Here is a 6352-nt window from a genome sequence, read left to right as displayed (position 1 = left end):
CGTCTAATTTATTTGTACCCTATAGCACATTTAAATAAGAGAAGCTGTCTCAAAGTGGTTTAGAGACAAGTGCATTTTCATTCTGGGTCTAAAATGTTCAAAATACATGAGAAGCTGAAAGGAGTGTTTTGCTCTATTTTCTAATTATCGTGGAAAGTAAAATCACAGTGATTCAGTGGTCAATAAAATGTGTTCACACTTTGCAAATTGGTCATGGTTCAGCTGCCCCTAGATAAACTATTGGTTATCAGCCAGCTGTAGGTATTACAGGTTAAAAGCATCAGAATCAGAATACTTTAATAATAATAGGAATAATAGGAAACTATGTGGGTTACAGTTGCTCCAAAACAATAACAGTAACAGACTAAACTAATTAAATAATACAATGTATCACAAGTTTACAAATATAAGAAATAGCTCTAATATATGTACAAATAGCTCAATTGAAATATCAAGAGGTGAAATATATATGACTGACATTTAACTCTAACCTGTGAAACTTTGTCATTTCTTATTTTACTGTAGCTCATGTGCAAAGGGTTGTAACTATTGCAGTGTCTACTGTGCATTAGATGGAGGGAAAGTGGTACAGTTGGCACAGCAGGAGTGATTTCCTGTGTCGGTCAGTGGTGCCTTTGGGTAATCTCAGTATCGGTATTGGTATAGACAACGCTGATTCTATATTTACCTGATATCAGATCAATATGAAAATTTACAGTATTGCACAGCACTACTAGTTGTGGATGTTTCCATTCACCGTCATTTTTTGAAATTCAGTTTTCTTGGTTTTCATTGGTCTACTCATGCAGGCCAGTTTTGGTGAACGGATTTTGTTTTCTTACTGGATTTATATAAAAATTATTCTGAAATGGCAAATGCATCTTTGAACGGCATGTAATTGTGACCAGACTTTTATCATATTGAAAGGGTGGTGTTTACTGGATGCTCAATAGTTCAATTTAACCACCTTTTAACTAAAACTCTCTCTGTAGACTAAAAAGATAATAAGGGGGAAAAAGTCATATTTTCATCTGTTTCTGTGCCACCTGTTTCCCACTAAGTGGTGGCACCGCCGTGTTTGGGTGATGATTAAAAGAGGTGTGTGGGGTATCTTTAATCTGTACTGTGTGTGACTTATTTGAGTGTTCAACATGGTCAAGTATTACTTTCTTGTTTCAGTCCTGATCCTTCCATCAGATTTTACTGACTTCAACCTCCACTTAATGACCTCCTTGGATGCCAAAGTACACTTTAGGGGTCTAAGTCATCGTCAGTGATGACTATAACTCTAGCACTAGGATATCAGGAGGGGTTTATGTGTTTATTAGTTACTAATCAAGTGACAAAAAACCAAATATTTACCTCTTTTTCCAAAAATAGGGGAGAAAAGTCATCACTGATGGTGACTTAGACATCTCGGGGTTAATTCTTTCCAAAGTGCTTTTAGAAGTAAAACCAGACATAGTACAGTCTTCTTGGTAACAACTCCACAGTTTCAGTGATGACTCAATCCAGAGTGCCAAATGGTCGTCCAATCAGCATCTCTGACTCCACCCACTAGAGGACAGAATAAATTACATGCTATTCACATTATTAGCATAACTACAATTGCCTACATCCTTCCTGTGAAAAGAAGTAGAGCTATATCTCTGAAACTACATAAATTAAACTACTGTGTGCATTTGTCTGTGCAATATCAGCATGGGCAGATACATTTCTAATTTTGGCTGCTAAGTGGCTGTTTTGAAGGCAGGGGCACCATAAGGGGACTCTCATATAGATTTATATTCAGGTTTTTTGAGTGCCATTTCTCTTTCCTAGAAGTTCTCGGTTGTTGCTGGCATGAAGTTTTAAAATGGCATATTAGTAAAAATTGGTTTCGCTTTGGACAGAAATGAGAGATGAGCACACACATTACAACAGGCATGACCGTCCAGTTCCTACATATAGTATGTTTCACTACTAAAGATAGGATAAGGAAACGCTGTGAGTCTTTGTACTAGAAATAAACAGTTATGCCGTCCTTGAGGCCTTCATAGAACTCCAAAAAGCTTCACAGTTCCTGATCTTTTCAAGCCTCCCCAAAGTCGTGAAACTCCAGACAGTCATTGCCTATAAGAGCAGCCATGTGTTTTCACGCATTAGAGGGTGCTTCCTCTTTTTGTTTTATCTCCATTTAGTTCTGTTACTCCATAGATGCTGTCACTGCTCATGCAGTGTCCTGCTTCTTTTTCCTCCTTCCTTCTTTCTTTCACCCAAATATTTCAAACATGTCTTTTTCTTGAACTCGTCATTTGTGGTTAATGATCAAACTGTTTTAGAAGTCTTAGGAGAGAAACCTGAGGACTTTTGGGTATCTGTAGTTCACTTTTTTTTTGTTTAAAGTACTTGCTGAATTGCAAAACTAGTGTTGATACAGACTGCAAACACACAATCAACTTTTACAACTTTTCAGCACTTCAACTTGAGGTGAACTTTCAATGGAAAAAAAAAGCTATATAGGTACAGAAAGGAGAAGTTGAAAGTAGTTTGAGTTGTTTACCTTTTGCTCCACATGGATACGACTGCTCTTATTTACAAAAATATCTTCTGCCCACCGGGAACTCACCAGAACCAAATCACAATTACAGTGAATGTGAGATGGCGGTTTGGCAGACAGACTTCTGATCAGGTGGACCATTCATTTCGTGCCCTGAGGTGACAAGTGTGATGGCTACACAGTGGCTTGTCAATCAAAATCACCCCCAGCATCTTTGGCTTTCACACAGAAAGCCTGAAAACAGTCAAAAGCCCAAAGCGTTGTATCGAGACCATTAATTGGTTAATTGATCCTTTTCTGCAAATCAAACGTTTGAATTATTAATTGAATAGATGACAGCGCCAAGGGAGGAAATCTGTGGAAGGAGACAGGCTGATTAGAGGATGACGAGGACGGATGCTGAGGGGTTGTTATGGTGATGAGGGTGTTATGGCGATAATGGAAGGTTCATCATTGAACCGAGGAAGTTATTGATTGCTTGTCTGACAACTTTACTGCCTCTCAGTATCTGGATTATGTTACATGTTACATTCAGTTTTATTTCCCAAAAAGGCGTCTGTTCGACAACACTGTAATTCTTCCTTTTTATCTCGACCACCACAACTAAACTCACAATTGTCTTTCATGTAGTTTCATGAAATTAAGGTGTCGAATGTGGACGGTAATATAAAATCCTCTGCAACCTGAATCATAATAGTGTGAGTATGGAGGTTTGAAACTGCCAAATTACCAGCCAAAACAAGTGAATAAGTAAATAAATGAAGTTATGTACCAATAATATTTGTAGTAATTAATTAATTAAATTTGAGCAGTGATATTTGCAATAATTTGTTTATTTATGAAAACCTTTGTGGATATGTGGATTTATTTAATAATTCATATGATTTGTATTTCAAAGTTTGTCATGTGGTTCTATTGGCTAACAGACGTATCAGTTTCAAGATCAAATTCACATCCCTGTTATTTGATTACAAAAAGTTACAAAAAAATAAAGTTTAAAAAGTAATTTGCATATCCTTACTTTTATTAAGTTAATATTTTTATTTTGTTAGTTATCTAAAGCAGGAACAATTAAGTCAAATCACAAACCAGCTTAAAAAGACTTTAAAAAAAAACATGCAACCCGCTCTATCTGCAGACAAAAAAAACTCCATGTTTATTTTGGTTTCACTGAGTTTGCATATAAATTTGAAACTATAAAATGTCTTGCTTTCCACCTGTGCACTCCAGATATACTTTATCTGCTTCACCTTAAAACAACAAACACTTTGAAACTCTAAGAATTATTTTAACTTTCAAAACAGCTTTTATTTATTTTTCAGCAATAGCGATATCCTCGGGTAAACATAGAAACTGGAAACGAGAACCTGCAGCGCACGCAGCAGCCTTTCTGTTTAAGCTCTACCTGGAGCCATGGGAGAGCATATGGCACATGGGCCAAACCATCAGCTATGCAAAGGACTGAATGCTATCCTGTTACTCTGTGGTGACATACAGCTAGTTATTGTCACTGACAGCTGCTGCTCATGAATGGCGCACTTGTGCCAAGCATGTTTCTTAAGCCAAAGCAACACGCGCATCGTAGATGAAAGATCTTAGCGTGTGGTCTGTGAGATGGAGCAAATAAGAACAAATCAGCTTCAAAGAGGTATCACGAAAAAACAGTGGCTGTAACACGTATATAAAAAGGATATCAATTATTCCAATTATTTTGTTTAGGGTTATGTCACAGTTTCAGAGCTGGTTTTTCTGTAATATAGTGAATACATGCACCTTTATATCTCCATAAAAGTCTTTACAAATGTCTAGGAGAAGACCCTTTTTACGCTGTTTCAAGTAAAGGATTAATAAGTTACTCTCTACTCTACACTCAGTTTCTAAAGCCTTTAGGTCACTGCCAGTTCTTCGATCACTCTAAGTAGTTTTCTACTGTTATCCCCTGGTGCATTTGGATGAAATTAAGTACAAGAGCATAATGCACAATATTGATATCTGACATGTCAAAACACAGCAAATTACCATCCCTTCTTAGAGGGTTGCTGAGCTTCTGACCCGACCTAATGAAAGTACATAACATCCGTAGATGGTGCTCGTCAGTTCCTGTCATTCACTGCTCAACAAATGGGTTTGGTTGCCAGCTTCCCTAAGCTTTAAGGTACCAGGCCATGTCACCATTAGTTCCAATTAGCTGGTACCAACATGCACACGTCATAAACAAAGACGATGACTGAGAAAAGCATCATTCATTTTCTTAAAGATCAAAATAAATCAAAAAGACGATCTGTTGCTTCTGTTGTTTAAGTGTTTTCTTAAGATACTTTTTTAATCTAACAGTCCAACTAAGTTCACAGTCCTCACTTTCAGATCTCTGCTTTTCTTTTACCCATATTCCCTGGTGTGTTTGACTGAAATGAAGTGCACAGGTATAATGCACCATATTGATATCTGTCAAAACACAACAAATTACTATCCTCCTGTCTTCGAGACTCCCGATGATTTGATCCATAGATCATGTGCACTCGGCACTCATCAAGCTGTCTCACTCACAGGAGCATTAATGCATTTTGTTGATATCAGCAATTTAGGGGCCATTAAGATGAGCAGAGAGCACTGATAGAAAAATTGTAGGTCTATGAGAAGAGGAAAAGTTACAGACCTACCTGATGGAGAGTCTTTCATATTTTGATGGATATTGGCTAGTGCAGGGGTCAGATTAGTAATGACATGCCCCAGGATAATGGAAGGCAAGCTCTTTGGGAAATTAACCTATCATACTCAATGCATTAGGTTTGTGTAGACCTGCAGTTCATTATTTGATTGCACAGAAAGGCAAAAACAAGCAGCAAGTCTTCAAGGATTAAAGATGAAGTCAAGAAATGCCAAGAACTGCACTTCTTCAAATTTCCACTTGAGGCTGAATCCAAATGTTCATCAACACATTTAGACTCCTATGTTAAAAAATTTTATTCTATATTCAATTTACACATTCATAACAACTTCATGGGCAATACAATGATTTAGTAAAGCTCTGAAAGCTTAAAATTGACATTACTAAGGGAGGGCCTTTGTATAAAACAATACGTTAGATTAACATGAAAACAGATTCGATCAAGTTATGAGTAGTCAACACTGGTTTTGTTTATGTTGTAACTGCACAGTTTTATTTGTTACATTAACAGATTTTTTTATGTTGTTTTTATTTTTTTCCATTCATGTTGAGCCTTTATACTGCACAAATAAATGCTATTTCCTCTGTACACATGACAATAAACACTCTGAATCTTGAATCTTTGAATCTTTATGGCAATCTCATGTAACCTAAACGTGAAATGGTTACTTGTGTTTAAACTTTTGTTTATATTGAGTGATTCAGTAACCCCATGTTAAACCACATTTTTATTTGTAATATTATCTTATAGATTCTATTATTCTATTCTAACAACACCACTATTGAACATATTTGCAGTATATGCTTAAATATTATTCGTTAAATTCTGTTAAAGCCGGCTGTTAAGCTTTAACAGACTTTAGCTGTTACCATGTTAAAGCTTAAGTCAGCTAAAGTTGGGGCTTCAAGACAGACTTCACAAACCAGCGACTGACTACATCTTTTATACACATTCTAACTACTGTAGTCATTACTGTACTGATGTACAGTTTGTTACTGTATCAGGATCTCTATGCTATTTCTTACATCCCAATAAAGTATGTTTGCATGTGGACACCCATGAACTAATGCGAGACGCATTATCTGCCAAAGGAATCACAGAGAATCACATACTGACACACACACAAACACACTGTAGATCACTG

The sequence above is a fragment of the Oreochromis aureus genome, linkage group 10 (genome assembly GCF_013358895.1).
Source record: "Oreochromis aureus strain Israel breed Guangdong linkage group 10, ZZ_aureus, whole genome shotgun sequence".
NCBI classification, from domain to species: Eukaryota; Metazoa; Chordata; class Actinopteri; order Cichliformes; family Cichlidae; genus Oreochromis; species Oreochromis aureus.
This window is presented reverse-complemented; position numbering follows the sequence as displayed.